This window comes from Eublepharis macularius, chromosome 8 (assembly GCF_028583425.1).
Source record: "Eublepharis macularius isolate TG4126 chromosome 8, MPM_Emac_v1.0, whole genome shotgun sequence".
Classification (NCBI taxonomy): Eukaryota; Metazoa; Chordata; class Lepidosauria; order Squamata; family Eublepharidae; genus Eublepharis; species Eublepharis macularius.
In genome coordinates, this window is record NC_072797.1 from 129,037,722 (window position 1) to 129,054,665 (window position 16,944).

Consider the following 16,944-nt stretch of genomic DNA (forward strand, 5'->3'; position numbering starts at 1 on the left):
AAGACCAGGTTTGCAGAGGCTCGCAATGGCAAACCACCTCTGTTAGTCTCTTGCCATGAACACCCCAGTAGCAGGTCGCCATAAATCAGCTATGACTTGAGGTCACTTTCCTCCACTACTACATATCATCACATCTCAGAAGCTAAGCAGGCTTGGCCTGGGCTAGTAATTGGATGGGAGACCTCCGAGGAAGACCAGCCTTGCAGAGGCAGGCAATGGCAGGCCGTGGAACCCCCGCCCGCTACGACTTGAGGGCAGGCTTTTGCCCGGCTCTTCCCCGGGCCGGAGGGGCCCCCTCCTCGCAGGCGCCGTGGCCCTTTTAAGAGGCGTGCTGGGCCGCCACGTGCTGGCCGTGAGTGACTGCACTACATAAACAGAGCCGCGGCGCGGCGAAGGCAGCGAGCCGGGCTTGACCGATAATAACCTCCCCGGAGCAGCGCCGGCGGAATCTATATAAGGCGCGCCGGGTTCAAACGCGCCTGGCATTTGGGAGCCGCGGCGGGGGACCGCCAGGCCGGCACGGCGTCGGAACTCAGAACAGGGGCACCCGAGGGCCAAGCTGGCCAGCAGGTAAGCGGACCGGGCGGGCGAGGCGAAGGGAAGGGAAGGGGGGCCCGCGATGCCCCGGTGGGCGCGGGTGGGAGAATCCCAGGGGACCGCCCGGAGCCTTTCCCCTTTCCCGGGAGCGCCGAGCCGAACCGCGGAGGATGCGCGCCGGGACTGAGCTGCGCTCCTTTGCCTCTCGACGGTTCGGGACAAGGGCTGCACTCACGGCTCTCTGAGGACGTGCAGAGCGCGTCGCCCGCCCCGGGGCCGGCTGCGGGGCTCGGGGCTCGGCTCGGATGTTCAGAAAAGCGGGGCGTCTGGGAAGCGACAGGAGGCCGGGAGGGGGAGCCTTGCGCTGCTTTGGGAAGGACAAAGGAGAAAGGGAGTCGAGCCGGGCAGAGAAAGGTTTGGGGAGCGAGATCAAGCGGGCTGGAGGTGGGGAGGCGCTTTCTTTCTTTCTTTCTTTCTTTCTTTCTTTCTTTCTTTCTTTCTTTCTTTCTTTCTTTCTTTCTTTCTTTCTTTCTTTCTTTCTTTCTTTCTTTCTTTCTTTCTTTCTTTCTTTCTTTCCATCCTTTCCTCCCTCCCTCCTTTCTGCCTTTCTTTTCTCCTCCCGGCCGCTGCCCGACTGGAATCCGGGGAAGGGGCGCTTCGCTCCGCCTTCGCTTCGCGCTCGCTCCGCAGACGCCTCCCGTCGGGTCTGCGGCGGCGAGGCGGGCGGGCGGTGCGTGGAGAAACCGCCAGCAGAACAGCTCCAGCGAGTCCCGCGAGATGACCGCGAGTAACCTCTGCTGTGTACGACGGCTTAATGCAAGGGGGGGGGGGAAACACCCGTGCAAAATCCTTCTCATTTGGGCAAATGCCCCTCAAGTCTAAGGAGAAGCCAGAAATCATTCAAGTCTCAAATGTAATTTTTTTTTTTTTGTAAATGGAAAGCAACGCAAAGGAATCATAATAGTACAATTGGCTCAAGGCTACATTTTGAAACACATTGTTTCTTTCCCTGTTTTGCAGTGAGTCAGGGCTGAGCAGGAACTGGGAGGATGGCTTTGCGGACAACAAAAAAAGAGAAAACCCCAGGGAGCAGGGGGTTGCAGCGCATTTTCCAGAGCTGTGTTCAGAACAGCCCGTCCTATCTCACTGGCTCAGGGACATCGTTTTTTTGAGCAGCAAGCTGCAGGCGGGATAAACAGGCATTTGGAATCCTGTGCAGGAGGGGTTGGTGTATTTATGGATTCTGTTAGAGACCCTATATCAAAATCCCCCCTCGGTCATGGTCCTTACGGGGTGATCTTGGGCTAGTCACTATGGCATGGTTCATATACAGCGACAAGCCATGGTTAGGCTGCGTATCCATGGGCTGGGCTTATGTGGTCTCTTCTGTCCTCTCCCTTGCCCCTTTGTGCTCAGTCAGCTAATGAGAGATCTTGTTTTTTTCTGGCAAACTGTGGTTTGTCGTGACATTGGTACCAGCAAACTGTGGTTCACCTCGCAAACCAGAACTCCAAGCTGGGCTTAGCTTCTTGCTTTGCAAGGGAAACACAAACCATAGTTTGTTTGAACCTGACTGTATAAAGAGGTGTACCATGTTTATGCACGTAACACATCACAACTGAATCTCCACCAGAGGGGAGGAGAAAGAGCATTGCAACTAGCATGGTTATCCCTCCATGCTTCTTCACACAGTGGCAAACTCTTATTAGCCATTACATCTGAACCATGCCCACCCCCTCTCTCGCACATCCTGACCGCACCTCATGCAGTTGGTTATAAGGAGAAAATGGAAGGGCGGGCGGTCATGTACCAAAGCTTGACCGTGAAATCATTGGAGGAAGGAGAGGATACAGATGGTAATTAATAAATAATAGTTGCCTGTTTTTATTCTGTTTTCTTGGAAATGATTTTCATGTTGGAAATTTCATCTAGGATAGTCGATGCACCATGATCATATACATGTATTTAGGCTGGGAAGTCACCACGTGTTGTCATTTCACCAACCCCAGCGCAATACATGCCTTGAGGAATAGCACGCGTGTGGGCCCGCCAGGGCTTTTTTTCAGGGGGAACGCAGGGGAATGGAGTTCCGGAACCTCTTGAAAATGGTCACATGGCTGGTGGCCCCGCCCCCTGATCTCCAGACAGAGGGGAGTTGAGATTGTCCTCTGCGCTGCTGAGCGGCGCGGGGGGGCCATCTAAACTCCCCTCTGTCTGGAGATCAGGGGGTGGGGCCACCAGCCATGTGACCATTTTCTCCGAGGACAACCTACTGAGTTCCGCCACCTCTTTTCCCAGAAAAAAAGCCCTGGGGCCCGCCCTTCCCTTTCCTGAGTGAAAGTTACTGATCCTCATCTTGATGTCTCAAGGACAACAGCATATTCCACGCGATCCTCACAGGGAAAGACTTTTTAAAAATAAACTTTATTGAAACATAAAAAGATTGTATAATAAGAGTTTAAAAACAACATGCATCAAAAATTAGAAATCAACACATTAAAAGACGCATAATGTTGAGGAACATACAAGGATTACTAATTAATTAAAGAAGAATGAGTCAACTAAACTTATTTGCAATCATAGATAGAACTACAGTTAACATATCTACATTATAAAAGCAGGAACGGTTTGGAGTGGATAAAGCGGAACAGTGCCTCATTACTTGCTATAAAGTCAATTATAGGTTGCCTTGTTTCAGCTGAAACAAGGAAAGGTACATAAGCCCAAGGCTATCCTAACTGAACGGGGACTGGAACCCTTGTCTCTCTCGAACTATGTGCGCGCATGTGTGTGAAGGGCAAAACTCATGCTATAAGTTTTCTGGGCCCCTCAGGCCACAACCAAGGAATTTGAACAGGGGCAGAGAAATCTCAAGGATCCCAACTTATGAGTTTGTGGCAGTAGATGTTATGGGAAAGGGTAAAAAGAGAATGTGGGAACTCGCGTCTTTGGCAATTGGCATTAACCTCTTTGGCTGCTGGAGGGAGGCTGGACCCGGTGAGTTTCCCACCTTGCTTCTCTACAGGCCCTGTCACCCACCCACCTCTTGTTGTATGGAACAGGACTTCTGACAGGTGTGCAAGAGGGAGGGGGAAGGAAGGAAAGAGGCGGCCGGCCAAAGAAGACTTCTTGAGGAAGCTGTCTATAATGGGATTACAGCCCTGCCTGTATCTGTAAGATTCAATTTCTATTGCAATCTCTCAGTGAAAGTCAATTCAACTTTTCTTGGCCCGTAACAGGCCCATAATTTTCTTAAATTAGCCCATTAAGATGTAACAATCATAATGGGCTAATTTAAGAAAATTACTGAAGTTGCTGTTGTCCCCTAATCCCTTGAACTACAACCATTTTTATACTTTAAAAAGGTACCAGAATACCTCCTCTGGTCTTACTCCGGGCACTTTAGACGATCTGTAGAACAGGGTCCCCGCCCTTGTGCTGTCAGAGTCACACAGTCTTGACAATCATGCGCACAGCCTTGATTCATGCAATCAAAACCACAAAGCTTGGGGTCCCCGTATGTGCTGGAAGTTCTCTGCCTCCCATGTGCTTTGGGGCTGTGATCCGTCACAATGAATGTGGAGAAAGAGTTTGTGTTATTTATTTACTTTATTTATTCCCTGTCTTTCTCCCCAGTGCGGACCCGTAGCGACTTACATTCTCCTCTCTTCCATTTTATGTTCACAACAACCTGGTGAGGTAGGCTAGGCCGGAGAGTATGTGACTGGCTTCCATGGGAGAGTGGGAATTTGAACTTGGGTCTTCCCGTTCTTAGTCCAATACTCATCCAATACATCACGCTGGCTCACACTGGGTTCAGCTGCAGCAGCCCCAGTGTGCTGCCCCCATGTACTGAGGGGGCACCGAACAACATACATATGATACAAAGTCCTTGCAGAGGCCACAGGGAAATTCGATCATGTCAATCAGCCCTGAGCAATGCAATTGCCTCCTGGGATATATTCCAGGCACCCGTTCAGCGAACGGTCTACAAATACTGATTCTATTCGAGTGTTCAGAGTTGTGTCCTTGAACAAATTTGACACCAAAATCTTGGTCAGAAGCTGTTAAGAAACTCTTCTCACCTGCAAGGAGTAATGCTGTTTATTAAAGACTGCATAGTCCTTGCAAGGTCATAAATGTAATAAAGTTAATCAGTGCGTTCCAATATATTAAGTTTGTAACTGCATTTATAACCCAATATTAATACCGCCTCACAGAGTTTTCTTTTTTCCCACATCCTTTCCTATCTGCTTAATAAAAGCTCTCCAATACAGCCTTGCAACTTCTCAATGAGCAGCGTAGCTTCCTCATAATCTCTTTTTAAAATGACCCTTGGAAATTCAAGTGTTCGTTAATCTTTGCTTATACTGCATACGTCGCATCTGAGTAAAATTCTATCCATCCATCAGTGTCTTCCCAAGACATATGGAGAATTGTGGGGTTCTGAGAGTCCCGCTGCAGATTTATGCTTTAGGGACCGTGTCCCGTGCCCCTGTATTGTTGATGTGACAGATGTAGCTGCGCTGCCTTTCTCTCTTCATCTACTGGAGTCTATTATGTTGATGGGAGATTGAACATATGCAGATACAAAATCTCGCTGCCCATCTCTTGGTCTTCTGCACCTGTCTTTTGCAATTTTGATTGATACTCTCCCTTCTTATAGAGGCACACGTAGGAAGTCTCGCCACAGAACAGTGAATTTTAATTCACCGGCACGCTCCCTCCTTTGGACATTTAGGCAATTCTCCATCAGCTGATGTTTTTTTAAAAGAAAGGCACGAAGGGATTTTTCTGCTCTTTAAATTATCTTAGGTCAGGTTAGATTGGTACAGTGGTCAGTTTCGGCATGGAAATGTATTCCTTGTAGCAGCCCAGCACTTCCTACGTACTGTCTTTTAAAATGTTGGCAAGAAAATCTTAAATAATGCAAATGCGTTCTTATCTAGATGTCAGGCGTGTAATATAGGCCAGGCAGAAGAAGTACTTAATACATCCTCAGATCTGCTTATGGGCCTTTTTACCCAGTTACTGAGATGGATATTGGCATGATTCTGGGATCTGTGAAGACTTGTGCACTGACTGGATCCTTGTCCATCACTGCTTGTTTAATCATGTAAGGACTAGAGACGGGCATGAACAGCAATATGAACAAAAAAAAAGCCACGAACAGCCCGATCAGCTGTTTGCGAGCAAGCTGTTCGTGAGGCCCTGTCCCCGACGAACATGTGTTCGTTCCAAGCCCTGTTCGTGGTGTTCATCAGCCCTTCGTCAAGCCAGACAGTCTGGTGCCTTTCAATCAATTCCCTTGGCATTAGTAGGCACAGACTTTCTGAACTCCTGTTGCCCTGGAAACCCCAGTATAAGCCCAGGGGCACTTCTCCCCCAACTAAGCCGCTTGTCAGGGGTTTCCTGACAAAGTCTCCCTCCTTCCCTCCAGCCGGCTGGAAGGAGGGAGACTTTGAAGGGAAGGAGGTTCCCCACGCCATTTGCGAACGGTGCAGGGAACTTCCTTCCAAATCTCCCTCCTCCCTCCCACGAACAGCCAACCACGAACATGTTCGTGAACAGGGTCATGTTCGTGGTTGTTCGTGATTCCCTGTTCGTGGATGGCAACGAACATCACGTTCGTTTTTCCCCCCTGTTTGTGCCCACCTCTAGTAAGGACCACACAAATGAGCCTTTGATATCTATCATAAATCAGCCACTCACTCAAGGCACATTCCTGAGGCCTTCCAAAGAGGTAGTTATCTGCCTACTGCAAAACAACAACAACAACACACCCCTAGACAAAAATGATGTGGCCAATTATTGCCCAGTCTCTCAGCTGTCCTTTCTAGGCAAAAATGATTGAGAGCAGGAGCGGGTCAACTCTTGTGCTCTAGACCCTTTTCAGTCTGGTTTCAGGCTGGGCTGTGAAACAGAGACAACTCTGGTGGCTTTAGTTGATAACCTCCCTCTGAATGGAGGCAAAGGCCATGCCTTGTTGTTGCTCCTCCTGGATCGTTCTGTAGCTTTTGACACTGTCGATCATGCTATCCTGTTGAGGCATTGCCGGAGACCAGCTATTTCCAGCATGGGAGTAGTCTTGTCCGGTTCCGCAGAGCACAATCTTATCCCCGTGTTATTCAACCTGTATGTGAAGCCTTGAGGAGAAGTCGCTCATAGCTTTGGGATTGAATGCCATCGATACGTAGATTATGTCTCGCTGTAGCTATCCAAATTCCCTGGTGATTTGGTAGAGGCCTTGAGCCACTGCTAGCAGCAATGGTCAAATGGCTGAAAGCAAACAAATTGAAATTGAACCCAGACAAGACGGAAGTGATGCTCTCTGGGAAGACGGAGATCTTGAAGGACATTGTGCTTCCCACTTTTGGTGGGGTTCAGTTGACCCTTGCTAACTCGGTTACGAGCCTCCAGCATTGCTGTTGGAGAAGCAAGTTAATGCAGCTGCAAAAATGCCTTCTTCCAACTCGGTCTAGCCAGGAATATGCCTTCCTATCTTGACATGCCTTATCTGGCCAACTGGATCCACAGCATAGTACCATCAAGGCTAGACTACTGTAATGTACTCTAGACACACTTCCCCTCTAAGTCAACTTGGAGACTACAGTTGGTTTAGAATGCCTCTCAAGTATTATCAGGAGCTAGGTGGAGCATATGTATTATTTCCATTCTGCAGTCACTTTGTTGGTTGTCCCTCAGTTACTGGGCTCAATTCACGGTATTGGTTGGTACATACAAAGCCCTCCATGGTCTTGGTCCCTTATGTCAATGGGACCGCCTCTCTCCCGATACTCCAACATGGCAGCTTCACTCATCTGAACAGGGCCTTCTGCAGGTGCTACCCTGCAAATGGGCAATCCCAACAGCTGCCCATTCACATGCATTCTCTGCTGTGGCCCCCACCTTATGGCGTGGCCTGCCCGATTCATTTTGGAGAGCTCCCGGTTCACTGGCTTTCTGCAAACTATACAAAACTGAATTGTTCAGGAGGGCTTTTTTACAGAGGTAGGAGGGCTTCATGGTAAGGAAATGTTTTAGAAAGATCCTTTGGTAAAGGGATAGTGACTGTGGACTATACTACTGCATACTGTCTGTTGCTGTAAGTATGTTTCAACTAGATGATTTCTGCATTGTTTAATGCATCATATATAAATGCTTATGGTTTGTTACAGTATTGTTTCAACTCTGTATCAGATTTCTGTTTGTTTTCAAAATCCTGCAATTCAAAGGCTGTTGTATTGTTTATTGGATGTCCTGGCCATTCACATTGTTTTACACTGTAATCCACCTTGAGTCTTGGTGACCCAGGGCAACCAAAGACCGGCCACTCGTGCGTGCGCAGTGTGCACGCTCCTGGCGCTGCGTGATGACATCACTTCCGTGACATCATTATGCAGGGCGGCGCATACTGCCCGGCTGCAAGCTGGCTGTCCCGGCGCACCACGGAGCGGGTGGCGGCAGTGTGAGTGGCCAGGAGGCTACCCGTGCCATTCGCCTGCCCTGCAGGACGGGGGGGGGGGGGCGGGCTGGCCGCATGCACCCTGTCCTGCAGGGCAGGCGAATGGCGCGGGTAGCCTCCCAGCCACCCGTGCTGCCTTTTACCTGCCCCACAGGACAGGGGGCGCACGGCAAACGTGCCTCCTGTCCTGACGCCCACTCGCTCCCAGGGCTGGCAGCTGCACCCGGCGCCCCCTCTTTGGGGGCGCCGGGGGCAGACTACCCCCCCTGCCCCCCCCTGTCGATCCAGCCCTGAGTGAGAAAGGCAAACATAAATAACATAAATATATAAATAAGTGGCAAGTACCTAAGAGCCTGGGCTCTTTATGTAGGAGGCAAAAAAGAATGGCAGCCCCACCCATCTACAGACAAACAACAGAGAAGAAGAATTGCAGACGGTACTAGGCTAAACAACATTGGCAGTGCAATCCTATGGAGAGTTACTCCAGTCTGAGCCTGTTGATTTCACTCTCACTCTAACCTACCTTAGAGGGTTGTTGTTGTGAGGTTAGAAAAAGGAGGAAGGGAGAATGAAGTATGCTGCCCTGAGATCCCGGGAGCAAGGGTGGGATAAAAATATACTTAATAAATAAATACTCAAAGTGATTTGAATCACTCTGATTATTTTCTCTTGCCCAACAGGTTTGTGTACACACCTATTACATATTTTTCATCAGAGGAAAACTCCTGTCTTATTTATTAGTCACTTTTTGTCTCCTAAATATACAGACAAAGCAAAACCTTTTCCTGTTAAGGAAAGTGCTCTGTATGGGGGAAAGGAACGCCTCATCAGTGAGACCTGTACTGCCCTTCTTTTGTTCTTTTTGTTCTGTGTGTGTGTGTGTGTGTGTGTGTGTGTGTGTGTGTGTGTGTGTGTGTGAGAGAGAGAGAGAGAGAGAGAGAGAGAGAGAGAGATCTTCAATCTCCCATCCATGCACAGAACTCAAATTGCAGGCTTGTTCTTATAACTTGAGTTTGCCTGTGGGCCATGTATGGAAGGGAGGCAGAGTGGTTCAGTTTCCACTTGGATTTTCTGTTTGAAATTGGGCTCCCTGCTTTTGTTGTCAGTGTTTTAAATGCAGAAAATCTGCGTTAGTCATAGACTTCCCCCTCCTTGAAAATGTTAATAACAGAGTAGGGAGCTGGTATTGAATAGGGAGGCTGAAGGGTTAAACGCCGTCTCCCTTTTCCACACAGATCCAAGGCAATCTGAGGCTGCCCATTTGTATTTTATGCACAGGGCACAGAATTTATGGGAGGATAAAAAGGTAATTCTCCCCAAGCATGCATGCCCTTCAGCAATCCCTGTGGTCGTAAAACTTGGGGTTTTTTTAAACGGAGATCTGTGATTTTCATCTCAGCTCTAAGAGAAAACACCTTTGTCTTCAATAAAGAGCTTGCAATATTAGAAATGCACCAGGCAAAATAATCTGGGGTGCCTCAAAACATAACTAGAATAATTTGGTGTAACACCTTTTACAATATTCATGTAATACCCTTTATTAAGACCAAAATGACATGAAACAGGGTGTGAGCAGTGTGCAGACACTATTTGTGTAATTTTTTTTGTTTTAATAACAGGTATTACATTGGTTTTGAATTTTTCTTTGGATCGGTTCAGCTTCCTGAAAAGATAAACCTCAAAAGGTGCAAAGTGCTTCATTTATTGCTTAGTCTGTTACAGCTCGATGTGATAGGATGGCATATAAGGATTGGGCTTGCAGGGCTGGTTCTCAGGGCTATACATTGAGTCTCTACACGAAGTATCTTACATAGGGATGTTCAAGTTTAGGGAGATGCAATGTTAGCCAGGAAGCGTAGTTTTAAAAGACAGAGCTGGTGGAGATCACTCCTCAGAGGGTTTGTTAATTTCATCTTTGCCTCCCCTAAGGCTCTTTACACGGGGATACTCAAAAGACTTACTTTCTTGTGTAGTGAGACTCTGAACCAAGCTACAAGCGATGAATGACACTTGAACTGCAAGTGAACAGACTCACGTGTATTCCTTCCTGTTCACTTGCCAGGCAAGTGGAGCACAAGTGAACAGGGAGGAATACACATGAGTCTGTTCACTTGCAGTTCAAGTGTCATTCATCACTTGTAGCTTGGCTCTGAGTTCCAAGGGGTAAAGGAAACTGGCCACAATCAACAAATCTGGAAGATTTGCATCTAGTAGTGCCTTAAGGACCAATAAGAGTAGAGAGTCAAAGTTCCCTTTGACAACAAGATTTCTAGCATATAAACTTTTGAGAGTCAAGTTTCTTGTTGGTATCTAACAAAAGGAGCTTTTACTGTCAAAAGCTTATACCTGGGGAAACTTGTCAGTCTTTCTGGTTGCTACTGGACTCGAATCTCGGTGTTCTCCTGCAGACCCACACAGCTACCTACCTGAAACAATCAACAGGACTGTCAGGCATCAGAGGGCTCATTGGGCTTTTAAGACTGTACCCTGCCTACTCTTGTAGGCAAATTTACCGGCATGTGGCAAGAAAATCAAAGAAATAGAAGGACAGATTGTTAAATGTCATAGTAGTTTTCCAGTTTGGGGTCGATCTCTTTTCCTTCTCTCAGGAGCCTCCAATCTAATTGGCAAGCAAGCCCTGCGTAACACTTTTCTCACTCTCTTCTGTTATCTTGAGTGCAAACACAAAGGGAGCCACTGTCCTTGCAGTGCTACAACTTGGGTTTTGTATTCCTTTTTGCCAAATGTCTGATTCACAAAGGGGAAGTAATTTGCAACCTTTGCACTTTTCAGCATTGGTCATCAGTTTAAAGCATGTGATCTTGCTTCAAGGGCTATGACAAAAAGATAAGACAGGAGAGGGATGGAAAACTGTTGATGTTGGGTTTTTCCCCTGACAAAACAGTCTAAGGGCCAAGCCAGAAGTGACAAATTACACTTGAATGGCAAGGGAACAGACTCACGTATGTTCCTCCCTGTTCACTTGCACTCCACTTGTGCTCCGGAGTGCAAGCGGAGTGCAAGTGAACAGGGAGGAACACATGTGAGAGCCAAGCTACAAGTGACGAATGACACTTGAATGGCAAGTGGATTGAGTGGAGAGCAAGTGGAGGCCAAGTGAACAGGGAGGAATGCACTTGCCGTTCAAGTCACTTGTAGTTTGGCCCTATGTGATCAAGTGGAGCACAAGTGAACAGGAAGGAAAACACGTGAGGGCCAAGCTACAAGTGACGAACGACACTTGAACGGCAAGTGTATTTCTCCCTGTTCACTTGCCCTCCACTCAATCCACTTGCCGTTCAAGTGTCATTTGTCGCTTGTAGCTTGGCCCTAACACTGTGGGCAACTCGGAAAGCAAATGGATGTGACTGTGGGCCAAGCTACAAGTGACGAATGACACTTGAACAGCAAGTGGATTGAGTGGCGAGCAAGTGAAAAGGGAGAAATACACTTGCCGTTCAAGTGTCATTCGTCACTTGTAGCTTGGCCCTTAGTGACTACATACCAATTGAGCGCATCAACTTTACACACACTTTGATAGTTAGTCAACTCCGTTTTAGAAATTCTTGAAATGGCATTTTTTTAGTAAAGTGCATTATAAAAGTATCAAAGTCAATGCCCGATGCTTTCTGTTTCTTTGTTAATGTTAAGGATGACATTAAACCAGACATTTTTATCCTAACTAGCGCTGCTCAGAAATAATCCAGTAATGGAACCCTTTCTTTGCATGATGTTAACTTCATTAGGGAGCTGTAGGTTCATTTGGTGAGGAAAAAAAAGAGTACTTTCGTAGATGTGATGAGTTTGTACTTTCCAAAACGATGTGCCTTTAAACTAGCTCAAACGATGCGTTTTGAGTATCTGCTCGCAGGGTTCAGAGTTCTCTTAAAATTAAGCGTGGGTTCATGTGCCAACAGGTGAACTGAGGGCCAAGCTACACATGACGAATGACACTTGAATGGCAAGTGTATTTCTCCCTGTTCACTTGTCCTCCACTCAATCCACTTGCCGTTCAAGTGTCATTCGTCATGTGTAGCTTGGCCCTAAGAGGTGATATAAATGGAGAGTTGGCCTGGATGCTTTAATTGGTTGAACTGGTAGATTAATCATCTAAATTTTTAGCTGATTTAGTTTAATTGGCTCAGGTAATTTTTAATCAAGTGGCAAAGTGTAACCTAAATAAAGAAGTGAATGAAATGATCAGTAGTATTGCGGGTTAAGGGCACATGCCTTGATTTTTGAAAGCTATGCTGGCTCTTTGAAGATATTAAATGGTGATCTTTGCTTTGAACAATGAGAGGAAGCTTTTGTTTACTAAGCTATTATTTAGGCCTTCTCTTGGAATCTCAGAAAGGCATCAATATTAAACACTGTGTGTATGTTATGTGCCGTCATGTCGCCTCTGACCTATAAAGGAAAGACCTCCCAAACTTGCTCAGATCCTGCAAACTGGAGGACGTGGCTTCTTTCAGAGAGTCAAGCGATCTCATTTTAGGTCTTCCTCTTTTCCTACTGCCTTCCACTTTTCCTAGCATTATTGACTTTTCCAGAGAATCTTGTCCTCTTGTGATGTGACCAAAGTAAGATAGCCTCAGTTTTGTCATTTTTGCTTCTAGGGAGAATTCAGGCTTGATTTGATCTAGAACCCTCTTCTTTGTCTTTCTGGCTGTCCATGGTATCCACAAATCTCTCCTCCAACACCACATTTCAAATGAATCAATTTTCTTCCTGTCACCTTTCTTCACTGTCTAACTTTCACATCCACACATCATAATGAGGAATACCATTGTTTGAATTACCTTGATCTTGGTTCCCAGAGAGACATCTTTATCTTTAAGGATCTTTTCTAGCTCCCTCACAGCGGCTCTTCCAAGCCTCAATCTTCTCCTGATTTCTTCATTGCAGTCTCCCTTTTGGTTGATGATTGAGCCAAGGAATAGAAAATCTTGAACAATTTCAATTTCCTCATTGTCAACTTTAAAAATTGTATAATTCCTCAGCAGTCATTACTATTGTCTTTTTGATGTTCACCTTTGATCCTGCTTTGGCGCTTTCTCCTTTAACCTTCATCAGTAGTCGTTTCAAGACTTCACTATTTCTTGCTAGTACCATAATATCATCTGCATATCTCAAACTGTTAATGTTCCTTCCACCAATTTTCACGCCACCTTCTTCTACATCTAATCCAGCTTTCTTTATGATATGCTCTGCATAGAGGTTGAACAGACAGGGAGATAATATGCATCCTTGTCTGACACCTTTACCAATTGGAAACCGTTCTGTTTCCCCATCTCCTGTCCTGACAGTAGCCTCTTGTCCAGAGTAAAGGTTGCACATCAAAACAATCAGATGTTGTGGCACCCCCATTTCTTTTAGCATGTAACACCAGTTTAAAAAGGAAGATGAATCAGCTAAACATTCTTTGATAACCTTGTCTTGAATGTTAGTTGTGGGCAATGAAGGTATGAATTTTGCTAATGTGGGATAGAAAAAGCAAGGGAGGTGTTCTAAACTAGCTTGTGTGTCTCATCCAAAGGTGGTCTTACAGGCATGGGAAATGCAGGAACAGATCAAGCCTTGCTTAATGTGGGAAATAGTGTTGAACGAATAGCCTCTGCAGAAAGTCTTGAATTCCTGCTTTCCTTCTACAAAGCGCATCTTTCTTCTCTGTCCACCTTTCTAAAGACTCATTCGGCTACCGTGCCATGGGTCTGATCAGTAGATTACTTCTATGATGCGGGTGCAACAGATAATAATTGCCATCTGCAAGTTGCTTCCCTTGGTTGTAGTTTCCTTTGTCATGGCCGCCACTGCTGACATTGAACTGTGCAATCCAGATAATCCACGATTGTTACTAACCTACATTCATCCAACAAGACTGGGAAGCCTCACCCACACAAAAGGGACTCCTCTACTACTCCATGTCAGCGGGATACAACTTAAAGCCCCAGAAGGGAGAAGCATGCTCTACTCCAGTGGGAACCAGAGGTGGTGTTAGCTTCTATGCTTGTTTATACTTTGTTATTCGCTTTGTCACCTGTGGGATAGATCAGAATGGCCCTGAGGCAGATGTGTTCTATTGAATGGATGTCGAAGGATTTTCCAACTTATCCATATTTATCCTGCTACTCAGACAACCGCACTACAGGATTTTTGCTCTCCCTTGGAGGCCTCCGCCCTTTCATTTCACCGCCACTCGACTGTGCCTCCAATCACAGCTCATTTATTTCATTCCATGGAACTCAGTGGTGACCATAGAGAACTTTTGGGAGCTGCAACTTGCAGAACTTGTAGGGGGCGTGGGGCAACATACTCCTTAGATGCAGAATCTCAAAGCAGTACTGGAAGTTTGTCACCAGAGGGTGCAGTATTCACCAAGAAAGGTATTCCCAAAAGGCCATTTCTTTACAAAGATATGCGTAAAGGTGCTTGGGTAGTATAAATACTAAAGGACTGTCAGGGCACTCTTAATCAGAGTGAATGAAGTATATCTGACCAAAGGCAACCTCCCTTTTGTTTATTAATACACGAACATCTTCACAGGTAGATTATGATCTGGAATTAGAGTTGCCAACTCCTGCTTTGGAAATTCCTGGAGATTTGTGGGTGGAGCCTAGGGAGGGCAGATATAGGGGAGGGACCTCAGAGGGGTGTAATGCCATAATGTCCTCTCTCCCAAGCTGCCATTTTCTCCAAGGGGGCGGATCTAGAAATAAGTCGTCATTCCAGATCTCTAGCCCCCACCTGGGAGTTAACGACCCTAGTCAGAATAGAATGGATGAAGGCAACTGGTTTTCTTCATTCCCATATGTATTTCCGTGCATCTGTCTTAGGGTCAAGGCATAGCTACATCCCACAACTTTTACAGACCTGCAGTAAGGGGCTGAAACCAACAGAATTCAAATCACATTTGTGTGAGCATTAACCCCAATTTTACAGCAAGATTTGAGTCCTTAAAGATCAACAAGATTTTCAGGGTTTAAACTTTTGAAAATCTAAGTGTCCTTCATCATATACAAGTAGGAACAGAGATCCTTGAGCCTTTACATACCAGCCAGAAGGTGGGAGGGGTGTTTTACGAAGGCCTATGCAATTCCCCTCCCATGAGGCAAAATATGTGGTAGTGTGTCTTATTGGGAACCATTCCTGGTAAACGGGGACTGGTTAGAGAAAATGTATTTGCAGCTCTTTGACACATTTCTACTCATTCAGTCGTTGACAGTGTATAAAATGTATTGAAGTGCTTTCCACAACAGATAGAAAGTTGAAATTTGTAGTTCAACACAACTTGATGCCTAGAAAAAAACTGGAAACTGGCTATTTTTAAAGATCTCTTTCTACCTGGAAATACTGGACAGCACAATTTTTTTTGCACCACAAGCATCACCTCTACCGCTACCGAGCAAGTCAAGGCACAGACTGGACCAAAAGTTGTTCAGTGCTCTTCCTTCACCCACAGGAACCGCCTTAAATTTTCAGAGGGAGCAGGCAAGAGCATATTTATGTCCAGATAATAGAAATGTGATACATAAGAAGACAGTTTCTTTGATTGGGCCATGCTGTTGCCTCCTCACTGCCTGCCTGCCCTTTAATCCCAGTTGATAAACCAAGCGGGGCAAGGATCCTCCCATAATTCATCTGAACCAGTTGTGGATAGCTGAGATGTTGTGGCTTTTCCCATGTGCCGAATGGTTTGCAATAGTCAAATATACAGCATGAGCAGCCAAGAAGTACTTGCGCATATGCCTTGGAGCGATGTTTTTATATTTCCTGCTACTGGGATCATGTGGTGCCTTGAGTTGTTTGCCACCCCCCCCCCCCTGAACATTGCTGTGTTAAGAGGCATTTTTAAAGATGCCTGCTTACTGCATATGGGATGCTGTCCAGTTCCATTGGGTCTCACTCTATTCCTGTAAGAACTATGCCCTAGAACATATCAGCCATCGCTCTGTGGCTGCTTGCTGCAGAGGAGGAGTATTGACTTGAGCAGCTTTCTTTCAAGGAAACTTATCTGTCAATAAAGATCTTTTCATTGAGGAAATCTTGGTAGGTTTCCAAGGATTCACAAGGCTCCCCAGAACAGAATTTGGAAACCATTGCCTAGGGTTGTTTTGACTACCCCAGTGTTAATCAGATAAGCAGGGCACATTTCGGGGGGGAACGCACAGGAACGCAGTTCCAGCAGTTCCCCAAAGAGGTCACATGTCAGGTGGCCCCGCCCACCTGACTCTCAGCCATTTTGGGCCCATTTTGGCCTGGATTGGGGCCGAAACGGCCCGGATTGGGCCTCTGACAGGTGGTGGATCACTCTCCCACTCAGCAGCGGCCTGATCCTGACCATTTGGGGCCCCTTTTTGACCATTTTCAGCCCTTTTTTTGCTATTTTGGGCCCAATTTCGGCCCTGAATGGCCAGGATTGGGTCCAAAACAGCCAGGATAGGTGATGTCAGGGGGTTTGTCGTATGCAAATCAGTTATGGTAATGACACACTTCCGGTGATGTCAAGGGCCATGGCAGATGCTAATGAGTTATGCAAATGAGTTCCTCCAGCTCTTTTTCTACAAAATGGCCCCTGCAGATAAGTAACAACAACAATAACTGTACTTCTATACTGTTCTTCTAGACGGATTAGTGCCTCACCCAGAGTGGCGAGCTCTGGTGGATGTGAGCTAAATATCTATAGAATTAATGTTTAAACTGTAAAGAATTCAACCTTTTCTTGGAGATTCTAGCTTTTGAATTAGAATTCTAGTTGGAGTTGAGACCAGGACCAGATCTTTCTGATCTTGTTACGATGTTCATTAGCAATGAAAAGAAGTACGAACATGCTTCATGAAATGCCTGGTTTGGTTCATGGCAACCAGTGTGGTGTAATGGTTAAGAGTGTCAGACTAGGATCTAGGATACCCATGTTAAAATCTCTACACTGCCATGGAAGCTGA

At 46.3% G+C, this 16,944-nt stretch overlaps 1 protein-coding gene across 1 annotated transcript in view; it reads left to right on the forward strand.

The window, feature by feature from the left end:
• Positions 1 to 493: 493 nt before the first annotated feature.
• ABCA1 (ATP binding cassette subfamily A member 1) overlaps positions 494 to 16,944 on the forward strand; it is a 159,656-nt gene continuing 143,205 nt past the window's right edge. Inside the window, exon 1 of the mRNA XM_054986394.1 lies at positions 494 to 570. The gene's annotated coding sequence lies outside the window, so the exon portion shown is untranslated. The remainder of the gene's footprint in view (positions 571 to 16,944) is intronic.